The following is a 13,490-nucleotide window of genomic DNA, read 5'->3' on the forward strand; positions in this document are numbered from 1 at the left end:
TTGTACAATTAATGACTATGCATCCACACAAATTTAGATTAGACATATCCTGGTCATGTTTTAGATTTGCTTTGCTGTTCGCATTGCTGGGGCTGAAAACACTGTAGGGGGGCTGAGCAATTGAGGAAAACAGAGAGAAGAGGGCCAATACATCAGAGCTGTTTTCCCACTTCAAATGCCCGGATTCTGAGCTTTCCCACTGGCTCAAGGTCCTCTGAGGTGGAATGCTTAGCATCCAAACAACGTGCAAATGCATACTGTGAAACAATAAGCTTTCTCCTTACAGTAAACACCACTGGGAAGAAAAAAAGAGAGTTCTTCTATGTTGGCAAATGACTTTGGTACAAAGGATATGTGAAAGCAAAGGAATTTTTCCCCCCTGGCCTTCATCACTGCAAATATGTGCTGTCATGTAGAACAGATCTCAGGCCTACAATATAAGACCCTCTGAGAGACCTGCTATATGGAGGAAGTACAAAAGGGGAGAGGCATTGAAAGTCTTTTTTACATAGCCTATTTAAATACATATTAGCTTTTGGTTTGGTTTTGTTTTGTTTAAAAAAAATGGCCATCACCTTTTATTATTTTTTCTGTGTAGTTATTCCAAAGGAAATTTGAATGTGGAGTTGGCTTAGTTCATTTATTCTACACACAAACAATACCAAATTTTGGATGTTTTCATATTTGACCCTCTTTTGTTCTCTTTGTAAAATATTTCCCTGCTCTGTTAATGATTTATCTTTCTTTCGAAATTCTGACATGACTAATTTCAATGTCATGAAGCTACCCTCAGAACTTAATATGTGAATGAACAATGCAAGTCCTGTTGTGTTTTTTCTTCATCACGTTTTTGTGGACTCTCTTCCTTCTCCTCATCTTCATTATGGAAACTTGTCTCCAGATCTAAGTCAATGCACAGTGGATCAAAGACAATCACTTTCTCATAGATGTCTCTAACCCCACTCTCCCATCATTAGTCTGTTTGGTAGCCAGCATTGTCACACACTGTGTAGTTAAGTCACGTTAGACTTTCTCTGCACCACATCTGAATTGAAATCCCATCTTCCGATTTCCCATTGGCTTCAAAATCTGCCATAATTGTGCCTTCGCAGTCATGCCTATTGACTAAACAATTTTGTGTCTTTGCATGTTTATCTGTAAGTACACCCTTATCTGTTCCTCAATGACCCTGTCTGGAACATTTTTCCTAAATGATCTCTGAATTTAAAAATTAAAGATCCTTCAAGATGATTTCTCTGCTTCCAACTTTGCCCGAACTGTTTGGGCCTTAGTGGCTGTGCTGTATGCTAGGCAAGGAATTAGTGAGGACAAAGTAGCTTGGAGACTGATAGCAGACTTCACTAGAGCCCTCACTGCCTAGCCGACATGGCTGCAGGCTGAGCATACCCACCTTCCCATGATGCACCTGAGTCTCGCTTCCTTATCATTCACAAGATACTATGATGATTACAAGTATGCTGAGCTCCACGTGGAGACACCATGATACAACTCACACTAAAGTCCTACCCAAACTCTGCCCCAAAGAATATTCAACTAGAACACCCTTCCCTGCCAAGTAAATAGGGTGACATGAACTTCTTTGATATGAAATGCAGCGAGAGCAGCAACAGCAAGTGCCACTCTTTTCTCTTGAAGAAGGATTTCTGACATTCACTTCTGGTTGTATAAGATCACCTTAATCTCCTTAAATAAATCCTGATCTCCTTCAGCTTCCTTATTTATGTCTCTGCTTTGAATTTTCTTATGCCAAGACCAAAACTCAGACTAAACTCAGGTAGAAACCCTGTTTTCCACAACAGCTGAAACAATTATTCCTGTTCATGAGTTTATATCTTTTGTGGTCTTTTAAGCTTTATGCAAGTGCTATTTTCTAGGTGTCACTTTAAATTAATCTTATAAAACTCAATAAAACTTTCATTTGTTTAATCTCATAATTCATAAATTTAAATACATTTAATAAGTAAAAATATGTACTTTTCCAAAAATACATGTTTGAGGACTTTTGCTCAAGCTCTGTGAGCTCAGCTGATACTGACTTGCCGCTAAGGAAAAACTAATTTCAATTTCAAGTGAACACAAGTTAATGATTTTTGCTAGTAATAGCTGATGAGTGATTGGCTGTTTTATTAAAGAATCAAGTGAGGGTGCTGGTGCCGTGGCACAGTGGGTTAATCCTCCACCTGCAGTGCCAGCATCCCATATAGGCATCAATTCCAGTTCCAGCTGCTTTTCTTCTGACCCAGCTCTCTGTTATGGCCTGGGAAAGTAGAAGAAGATGGCCCAAACGCTTGGGCCCCTGCACCATGGGGGAGATCTGGAAGAAGCTCCTGGCTCTTGGCTTCGGATCAGCCCAGCTTCGGCCATTGCTGCCATTTGAGGAATGAACCAGCAGATGGAAGAACTTTGTCTCTGTCTCTCCCTCTCACTGTCTGTAACTCGACCTGTCAAATAAATATATCCTTAACAAAAAAAGAATCAAGTGTAAAGTAAACATCTGATTAGACAGAAGGTAGATAAGAAGATTGGTGAAATACAGACATGTGCAAAAGAATCTATGCAATTACCTTTTCTTTTTCCATTCATCACTCCATCAAGGAGGGAAACCTAGTACAGAGGAGCTAAGAGGAACAGCTCATGTCTTTTTGCTGATAAGGAGATGTATAAAGCTTGAAATAGAATGAATAAATAATAATTGAAGAATATCCATTATTAGTCAAATTATATAAATACTTCTAATATGTGTACATTATGTAGAGGCCTCTTTGGGAGCTGAACTGAATGTAATGTAATATTTTTACTTTACAATTATCTGAAAACAGTCAGTCCATAGGTTACTTAGTGTCAATATAGAATTAAGGGCAGAAAATATTCAGTACGTATTGAAGTCTACGAATTAGGTCTGATTAAGCTAATGAAGATGAAAAAGTACTTAAAAATTTAAGTCTACATATTTAGCAAAAAGAGAGAGTTTTTTTGCATAAAAATTATCTCGGGTATTTGGGCAGTTAAAATAATAGTTATGATGTCCATATCCTATATCTGAGGGCCTGGATTCAATTCCCAGCTCTGGCTGCCAAGTTTAGCTTCCTGATAAAGCAGAACCTGGTAGGCAGCAGGTAATTGGACTTCTGCTACTCACATGGAAGACTTAGATTGAAATTCCAATTCCTGGCTTTGGCCTGGCTCAGCCCTACCCATTGAGGGCATCTGAAGAGTGAGCCAGTAGATGGGAACTTTCTCTGTCTGTGTCTCTGTCTCTTGTATTATAAAGTAAAGAATTATCTGCTTAAGTTGTAATATTGCTTAAAATTGTTTAATTAGAATATTACTTTTTTCAGCTACATTTTTCCAACATTTTACTTTTCAGACAGTATTATGGTGACCACCCCAGAGAACAAACATAAACTTATTTATTAAATCATGTTAATTAAATAAAAGTTGGTTGTTTGGCTAAATATAGTCTCAGAATTAAAAATTGAAGTATGAAAAATGAAATAAAATACTATTATATCTTTATTTATCATTTATATTTACTATTTTATTTATTTTATTAATTATTTTATCTATTTTATTAATATATTACTAATGTGTATATCATCCTGCTAGCCATTCTGGCCATATTTGTGTGCCTGAGAGCTTACAAATCCCTAGATCCATGCTGTATGGACAAAATTATTCCCCTCCCATCTCCCAGAAATTCGTATGTTGAAGTCCTAACTCCCATCACCTCTGAATATGACTCTGTTTGGTGATAGGACCTTTAAAGATGCGATTAAGCCAAAATGAGGTCATGAAAGCAAGTCATACTCCAAAGACTGGTGTCCTTATGAGATGAAATTTGAGCACACAAAGGCACACCAGGGATGCACAAGCACAGATAAAAGAACAAAAAGACCACATGAGGACACATGAACTATCTGCAAGCCAAGGGGAGAGGCGTCAGGAAGAACACATTATCTTGAACTTGTGGTTTCCAGATATATGGGAAGATAAATTTCCATCCTGTAAGTCACCCAGTCTATATTTTGTGATGACAGCCTTAGCAAACTAACGCCCACTCATCAAGGCCAGAAACAACCTGCAGGAGTCACTTTTGAAATCTTTCTACTGATAATTTGTATCCCAGGGCTGTGCCAGCTCCAGGGATTCTTTCCATTAGAAGACATCTGCTCCGAGACCTGTATGTTGGCTCATCAGTAACCAATTATGCTATGGAAAGACACGCTACTGGGGAAGGTACCACCACTTTGAATACCTCTGCTCTGCCTTTCTGGACTCTTTTTTGCTCTGCCAGGTTGATTCCTTAGGTTCTACGCCAGGTCAGCAGGCAGCCAAACGTCAGTAGGCTTCACAGCTGAGAATCATGTTGCTGAAGTTGAGGTCATTGCAGTGAGCTAGCTATCCACCAGCTGCCTTGTGTTTTCTGGGACCTGGATTGGGATGAGGTAATCCTGCACAGGCATGACCCTGACAGTGAGGCCACCTAAGAGTTTGGACTTATCTACCTTACTCTCTTCAATTGAGTTCCAGGTTTGGTAGTACCATACAGTTCTCAAGCATTTCTCGCCATTCCATCCAAGCATACATAGTTTGATTGTGGAAATAAGTGCTAAGTGCATGATCTATGCAAGTGCCTTAGAGTTGATGAGACAGTTCATTCTTCTCAATGCAATACAAAGTTACATAGAGAATGAGGCGGTTACAGGACATATAGGATTTCACCACTGCCTGGAGGAGGAATCCTCAAAGCAAACAATGTAAAGGGATGGATGACAAATAGTCTAGTATCTGATGCAGAAACCTTAGAGAAAATGAGGTCTGTTAGTCTGGCTCTGTTACTTACCAGTTGTGTGGCAGGGAGCGAATTGGAGTCTCTGTGAAAACTCTATTGGGTTTAAAGATAATTAGAAATAACCTATGTAAAATGACTTACTCTGTGCCAGGCAAAAGGCCTGGACTCACTAAATGGTTCTACACTTATTAACATTGTTTCTTGATTAATGCAAATCTAACCACCATCATCTCAGCAGGCCACATTTTAGCACTCACATGACAGACATCAGAAATCAGAATTGACCTTAGCAATGATTTAGTCCGGTCTCTTCATTTTTCAGAGAAAATTAATGCCCAGAGAAATTAAATGACTTGCCCCAGGTTACAGAGCCAGTTGGTGGCAGTGACAGTTTCAGTCATAGAACATGTGATTTCTTACTCAGATGCAGAATACTTTTCATTTCAGAGCACTTCATTAATAGCAGTACACATATCTTAATAAACATGTGTTTTTCAATGTGTACTAATTACATATGGGCAGGCAGTGAACTGAAATAGATGGAGTAATGATTAAATCCAAGTGTTGTGGTATTGCAGTAAATGTACACTTAGGACAACTCTGATGTACAAAGTAATTGAAGGTTTCTTATTATCTAACAAATCTAATCTTCCTCACAAGCCCTGACCCCACCAGATAGGGGCAGAGTTCATGGTGGAGATTTCAACTGGCTAATGGATAGTATCTATGACATTGGCTTGATTTGTTTTTTCTTTTCCATTTTTTCTAATATTTATTTTATTTATTGAAAGGCAGGATTAAAATGAGAGAGGGAGAGTTACATCTTCTGTCTGCTGGTTCTCCTCACATGGCCACGATAGCCAGGGCTGTGCCAAGCCAGAGCCAAGAGCCAGGAGTTTCAACCAAGTCTCCCACATGGGTGCAGTGGCCCAAAGACTTAGGCTATCTTCCTCTGCTTTCCCAGGCACATCAGCAGGGAGCTGGATCATAGGTGGAGCAGCTGGGACTTGAACAGGCGCCCATATGGGATGCCAGCATTGCAGGCAGCAGCTTAATCTGTTTTGCTACCACACCAGCCCCTTGATTTGTTTTTCCTAAGAAAGTGTTCAGTTTTACAGATTACCTCTCACAAATCCAAAAATGGCAAATGGAAAAATGGCCAGGTCAGGGCACACTCTTGCCCTTGCAGTACTGAGAGATGTGGATTTTCTGCGTTACAATGGGCCCTCTGGGCCCTCCCAGGTCTTGCTTGTAGGATGGATGGTCCTTTTCTGGGATTCTTCCACTGTTGTCTGAGTTACAACATAAATTTATGAATTATTCTCTTGAATAATTGATGATTTGGTTGTCCTTTCCTTTTATTTTCAAAACTACCTTCCAGGGACCGGTGTTGTGGTACAGCAGGTTAAGCTTCCACCTGTGGAACCAGCATCCCATTTGAGCCCCAGCTGGAATCCTGGATGCCCAAGTTCTGATCCAGCCCCCCACTAATGCACATGGGAAAACAGCGGGTGATGGACCAAGTTCTGGGACCCCTACCACCTACTTGGGAGACCAGGATGGCATTCTTGACTTCTGGCTTTGGCCTGGACCTGGCCATTTGGGAGAGTGAACTGGTAAATAGATTTCTTTATCTCTGTCTCTCCCTATCTCTCTCTCACTCTTAGATAGGAACTACACCATGGCGCTCATGTCAGTTGTCAGAGGACCCCCAAACAGGCCTCCCAGCTCTTGAGATCAGCTGCCTTCCACCTCTTCTATACGAGGCCTGCGAGTACTTCTGAGTCCCCCCAGCCTCCTCTACATGAGGACAACCCTGAACATTCTCTCAGACCCCATCTGTGCTTCACACTGCCATATTGTCTCATATTGTTCTGTGCCATGACTGGCCCATGTAGCCACAGACACCACACTATGGAGTTGTTTTCCACAGAGCTCAAACTAGAACTGAGCCAAAACCTTGCACTTCAGTTAACCCCACACCTGACTCTGGGATTTCAAAGAGCAGGTGAAAGTTATTTCCCTTGCCCTACTCTGTGTTTCTCTTGACGTTGGAGTCTTTCTTCCTAGCCTTCACTGGCCCACCAGGATTTCTCATGGTCCTTCCTCTCCAGCTGAGCCAGATTCCTCTTCTGACATTGTTTCTCTCATCTTCTCTATACTTTTGGTGATATTAAATAGCTATGATTTGAACCAGGTAGGCTACATTCTTGGTATTGAATATTAGGAATTTGGAAACTAGGATTTATTTAGCACAAATAGCATACCAGTTTACTGTTCCACTAACATTTTCCTCACGGCACTGTTTACTTTTATGTAGACCAAAATCAGGCTATGGTAAAAAAATTGTTTAAAAATCTCTCAAGATATTCTTTTTTTTATTTAAATAAAATTCAAACTTCTTAGCACAGCTTACAGGGTCTGGTATCCCCTTCTCCTTCTTGCAACTTCATGTCAACCCCTGTCCTACATGTCCTTTGTGCTTCAATGCACACATCACATCAGGGAGTCTGATTCTCCATCTAAGGTATTCTCAATTTCTCTTTCTGGATTTTTGCACATCCAGCTTCTTCTCCTTTTCTAGGTCTCAGTTTAAAAGTTAGCTTCCCTTGGGGGCCAGCGCTGTGGTGTAGGGGGCAAAGCCACTGCCTGCAGTGCTGGCATCCCATATGGGTGCCAGTTCAAGTCCCATCTGCTCCATTTCTGATCCAGCTCTCTGCTATGACCTGGGAAAGTAATAGAAGATAGCCCAAGTCCTTAAGCCCCTGTACCCTTTGCTCCTGGCTTCAGATTGGCGCAGCTCCAGCTGTTGAGGCCAACTGGGGAGTGAACCAGTAGATGGAAGACCTCTCTGTTTCTCTTTATGCCTCTCTTTCTCTTTCTATGTAACTCTGACTTTCAAATAAATAAATATTTTTTTAAATGTTAGCTTCCCCAAGAAGAGTTTCCTAAGATTGTTATGGAAGAATTTTGAAAATAACCACAAATCCCTCTAGTCATTGTTTTTTCTAGCATAGCACTTTGGTAATTTTCTTCTAGTACTGAAGAAATCTTAAGCTTTTGTTCATTAATAGGTTTGTTCATTCTGTTTCCCAGGAGTATAGAAAACACGTGGGACCACAGACTGTGCTTAGTGCATTCACAATTTTATGCCTAGAACTAAATTATGCTTGGAGCACAGTAGGTGCTCAACAAATAAGGAATGAGTGTGGCAGGGTCTGGAGTACTGGTTAAGTCCCTACTTGGGTCACTCACACCTGTCTATCAGTTGCTTTGTCATCCTAAATTGGAAGCTTCCATTGTATGGTCCAACCAGGCTATTTAAATGTCTGCTGTCATGATCATGTTCTAGTCAGGCAGATAAATGATATGAGAAATGGAATTCTGCTCCTTCCTTTTAAAGGCACAGACAAGAAGTTACACACATTCTTTTCATCTATTCTATTCACCAAATTTTTATCACATGATAATGCTTGATTTCTATCCAAACTAGAATTTGAAGTAAGTATTTCTCTGTGTGGCTATGTGATTTGCTAAAAATTTTATTGTTTAAAAAAATAGGAATAGGTATGGTTACAACTTAGCATCTCTGTCACATGTTAACAATTTATTGAGCAGTTTTTAAAGGAATCTGAAATGCTTCATCTTACTATGTAAAAGGATACTGTGGTATAAACAAAAAGACACCTTTTATGAAATCTGATTTTTCAAAGAACAATATCCTATCTAATAGTTTAGGTTTAAAAGCTAGCTTACCCTCTTTAAGCTTCATATTGTATCTCAATTTTTATTGCAATTAGACTATTTTCGTCTTTTGTGTATGCCACCACCATCACCCTCCAATTAGAGTGAATGTAACATAGTAGAATTGGAACTCTGCTTTCCTACTCCTCCTAATTAAATCAAATAAATTTTGTTTGAGTTTTTCCACCTGTTAAATACTGGCCACAGTGTAAGGAAAAGGGTAGCAGAACAGAGAGGAGGCAGGATATGAACTCACAGCCAGAATGAATTTATTCAAGAAAAATAAATTCTCAGGGGTGGGTGACCAACTGTCAGCATGCACACAGACCAAACACATGGCAGAGACCCAGTCCTCAGCGTACTTGGCCTTTTATATTTTACAGTGGACTAGGAGCCCTGAGGGAAATGTGGGGTACAGTAGTCAGGGGTGAATTTCTCCATATGGGTTTCTCAGGTTTCTCCTGGGCTTTCAAACCTGGGAAAAGAATTTAGGGAGTTAGCTAGTGAAAAATACAGGGCATGGGGCTGTAGTTTCTTCTTGGAAGAAGGCAGGGTTAAGGGGTAAAATCTACTTTCAGGCAAGGAACTAAAATGACCGAGCTTATGTTCTTATTTCATCACAGAAACCTATTACAAAGAACAAAATAAAGGTAATCAGAAATATAAAAGATTTTTATGAAAGTCTTGCTTAAATAATTATAGCCATCAATTATTAACTGCCCTATTATTGGAGAGGTATTCTTTTAGAGCCTTAAATATACTTGGTTTATTTTAGTGTTCACAACAACCATGTAGAGCATTGAATAGTCTGTCTTTTTGAGTTGAGGAAATCAAGAGGCTCAAGAGGAGTTAAATGCTTTTTCACAATGCCATTTCCATTATGTCCAGGCTTGGCTATTTCATGTTCTTGAGTTTTTTTTTTTTTTCAGCTTTTACGCTTTTGAATGAAATACTAGCGTGTCCTTCTAACTTGTTTTACTGCAGTGAGTAACTGTATGAAATTACATCAGATTCACATGATAGGAAAATTAAATCAGGACTTTTTCTAGGAATGATGATATTAAAATCAAATACTTTGGTTCCTTCCACTGAAAGTCATCCTAGTCACACTACTTTTATCTTCATTTTGTAACTGACAACGGATATTGCTTAAAGTCCACTGCACTCATCTTTAACTTGAATTGTTATCCGTCTCAGTCCAACCCTTTGCAAAGTCAGCATTGAAACCCAAGCTTGGCATGCTCTTGGTTTGGATGAGTGAATGTTGGGGCCGATAAAGACATGAGGTTGAATTCTCATTTCTGTGGAGCACTATCTTGTAAGGCAGGCAATGTGCACTGACATGGAAATCCAGAGACATTTTCATCATGGCTAATGACAGTGTACCTAGCTGGTAGGTCATTACAGACCTTCAGCCTTCAGTACTTCAGGCTTCATGAGATTAATGTGTATGCAGAACAATAAATATAAGGTCGATGACACCTTTAAAGTTATGCTTAAATATTACTTTGTGACCACTGATGAATGACGATTGCTGTTTCATGCCTGGCTAAACACGTGGTTTTTCACAAGCAATAGATTCATGAAGGAGAAATATTCACAGTGGGTGCTAGGAAGGTATACATATTGATTCTGTGGAGTATAACTAAAATGTATGCTCAATTCTTCAGGGAGTGATATTTAACAGAGTTCTGTGATTCCATCTTGAGTTTCCTAAGTGCTGAGCAGCTAGATGGTGTAGGTTGTGTCTTTTTTTACATCAACACCCACCATATACTTGGGCTTTGTATCTAAGGAATGTGACTACCAATTTTGGAGATTCTGTGAGATAATACACTTTAAAATTCCTTTTCTGTCTTAACTAACCACAGTCAATTCTGATATTTGCAACTAAGAACCCTATAGATATATAGCCGTAAAACCTGGTTAAAAATCTTGGAAGGAAAGTGAGATTCATTCACTGATGAGTCAATGATGAAGTATTTGTTTTCTTTTTCCATTTACCCATCCTCTTTGCCTTTGTTGAATGAATAATCAACTCATTTACAAGATTTACAGAGCACCAATTGCATGCATATCATTTTATGAGGTTTGGTGGGAGGTGAGAAAAATAAATCAGCTGAACAGGAATCATACCCTTAAGGAACTGGTGAAAAGTTGATTCAACCATGCCAGAAACCCAAAAATTGTAAGAGTTATAAGAGGTATAGTGTGGTGAAATTTCAGAGACGAGAGTCTGGGAATGGGGAAGATGGTCACCCTTTCTGAGAAGAGACAGCATAGCAGATGGGGACTTAAAGTAAGGGACGGTTCTGATGGGGAGATAAATATTACTTGAATAGAGAAGGAAAGAAAATTTATGACATACATGAGAAATAGTCTAAATTAGTTTACTGCATCATTAATGGACTGAGGAAAGAACAAAATGATAAAATTCAGATCACAAGAGCTTGCAGTTTAGTGGAGTGGGCGGCGCTCCTGGAGGGGGCCAATACCCTGCACCTGGTGGAGATATCCAAAGAGCCGATTGAGGGCTACCAGTGCGACCAGGCGTTTCTGCACAAGATGCACCACGTGCTGCTGGAGGTGCAGGTGTTGGAGGGCACCCTGCAGTGCCCGGAGTCCGGACGGCTGTTCCCCATCAGCCGTAGGATCCTCAACATGCTGCTGAGCGAGGAGGAGACCTGACCGACGCCCCCCGGCCCCCACCCCCCGCCCCGACCACGCGTGGTTTCGCCGCACTCCTCCGGGGTAGATCCGGTCCCCTCACCCAGTGATACACTGCACACGCGGTGTTCTTGCGCTCAGTAGTATATGTATATATATATATATATTCCCATTAAAGGTTCAAAACCAAAAAAAAAAAAAAAAAAAAAAAAAAAAACCTGACTTTGATTTGTGGACCAGAGGATTCTGAGAAGAGAGTACTTCCAGAAGGCTATTCTTGTATATATTCATCACTATTACTGAGATAAAATTCACATACCATACTGTTTATCAATTTAAAGTGTAGAACTCAAATGTTTTGCAAATTTTTTCAATCCACACTGTTTTGTACTTTTTAGACTATAGTTTTGCACTGCTTCTATTAAAGTTTTCCTGTGTACTTTACTATTTTGGTAATATTGTTAGTGGAATTTTTTCTTAATTTTTGGATTGTTCATTCTAAGTGTATAGAAATGTAATTCTTGTTATTACTCTTTTATCTTGAAACCTTGCTGAATTCATTTCCAAGTTAACAGTTCTTTAATGTTATCTTTAAAACTGTCTACAGGCCGGCGCCGCGGCTCACTAGGCTAATCCTCTGCCTTGCGGCACCAGCACACTGGGTTCTAGTCCCTGTCGGGGCGCCGGATTCTGTCCCGGTTGCCCCTCTTCCAGGCCAGCTCTCTGCTGTGGCCAGGGAGTGCAGTGGAGGACGGCCCAAGTCCTTGGGCCTTGCACCCCATGGGAGAACAGGATAAGCTCCTGGCTCCTGCCATCGGATCAGCGTGGTGCGCCAGCTGCGGTGCGCCAGCCGCGGCGGCCATTGGAGGGTGAACCAACAGCAAAGAAAGACCTTTCTCTCTGTCTCTCTCTCTCACTGTCCATTCTGCCTGTCCAAAAAAAAAAAAAAAAAAAAAAAAAAAAACTGTCTACATTACGTCATCTGTAAATAGATGTTTTTTTCTTTGTTCTTAAGATGACTTTTTCTTTCGTTTTCTTGCCTATTTGTATAAATTTCCAGTAAAATATTGAATAGGAGTGGTAAGATGGAATATCTTGGTCATGTCCTTCACCAGTGTGTTACTAACTCTTGGGCTTTTGTAGGTATTTATTAGGTTGAGAAAGTTTACTTCTGTAACTAATTTGTTGTGTGGCTTTATTATGAGGGATACCAGAAAGGTTATTCTGATGTCAGTAAATAAAATGGATTGGAAATAGAAGAGACTTAGGATGTCATGCATAAATCAAGACAACAATGTGATGACAGCCTAAATTTGAGCACAAAATAAACACAGCTATAGATGAGAGAGAGATTGAAGAGGTGGAAATGATAAGTACTGGTAGATAAGTTGGCATGGTCAAAAAGTAGAAAAAGGTGTCTGAGTGCCTGAGAGTTTAAAGTTTATAGAATACAAACTAGACCACATAACTCAGCAGTTAAGAGCTTGAGTTAAAAATCTCAGTGTCACTCTCATAATTATGTGAACGATCAAGTAACACAGTCCCTTTATGGCCGTATTTCCATAGCTATTAAATGCAGACAATAACTGCCTTGTAGATTTTCTGAGAATAGTAAATTCATTAGCATATAAAGTCCTTAAAACAATGTCTGGCTCTGAAATTTACCTACAATTATTTGTATTTCAAAAGCCCTACATTTTTTAAAGCTTTTACTTAATAAATATAAATTTCATAGATACAGCTTTTGGAATATAGCAGTTCTTCCCCTTATACCCACCCTCCTACCCCCACTCCCATCACCTCCTACTCCCTCTCTCATCCCATTCCTCATTAAGATTCATTTTTAATTATCTTTATATACAGAAGATCAACTTAGTATATACTAAGTAAAGATTTCAACATCTTGTACCCACACAGACACACAAAGTATAAAGTACTGTTTGAAGACCAATTTTACTGTTAATTCTCATAGTACAACTCAGTAAGGACAGAGGTCCTACATGGGGAGCAAGTGCACAGTGACTCCTGTTGTTGATTTAATAATTGACACTCTTATTTATGACATCAGTGATCACCAGAGGCTCTTGTCATGAGCTGCCAAGGCTATGGAAGCCTCTTGAGTTCACAAACTCTGACCTTATTTAGACAGGACCATAATCAAAGTGGAAGTTCTTTCATCCCTTCAGAGAAAGGTACCTCCTTCTTTGATGGCCCGTTCTTTCTGCTGGAATTTCACAACCAGAGATCTTTCATGTAGGCCATTCTT

General features: G+C 39.8%; 1 pseudogene; it reads left to right on the forward strand.

Annotated features, from left to right (window-relative positions):
• Window positions 1-1,500: 1,500 nt before the first annotated feature.
• LOC149127123 (multifunctional methyltransferase subunit TRM112-like protein pseudogene) lies at window positions 1,501-11,245 on the forward strand (annotated as a pseudogene).
• The last annotated feature ends 2,245 nt before the right edge of the window (window positions 11,246-13,490 follow it).

The sequence above is a fragment of the Oryctolagus cuniculus genome, chromosome 4 (assembly GCF_051225735.1).
Source record: "Oryctolagus cuniculus isolate XC-2025 breed Fujian yellow rabbit chromosome 4, ASM5122573v1, whole genome shotgun sequence".
NCBI classification, from domain to species: domain Eukaryota; kingdom Metazoa; phylum Chordata; class Mammalia; order Lagomorpha; family Leporidae; genus Oryctolagus; species Oryctolagus cuniculus.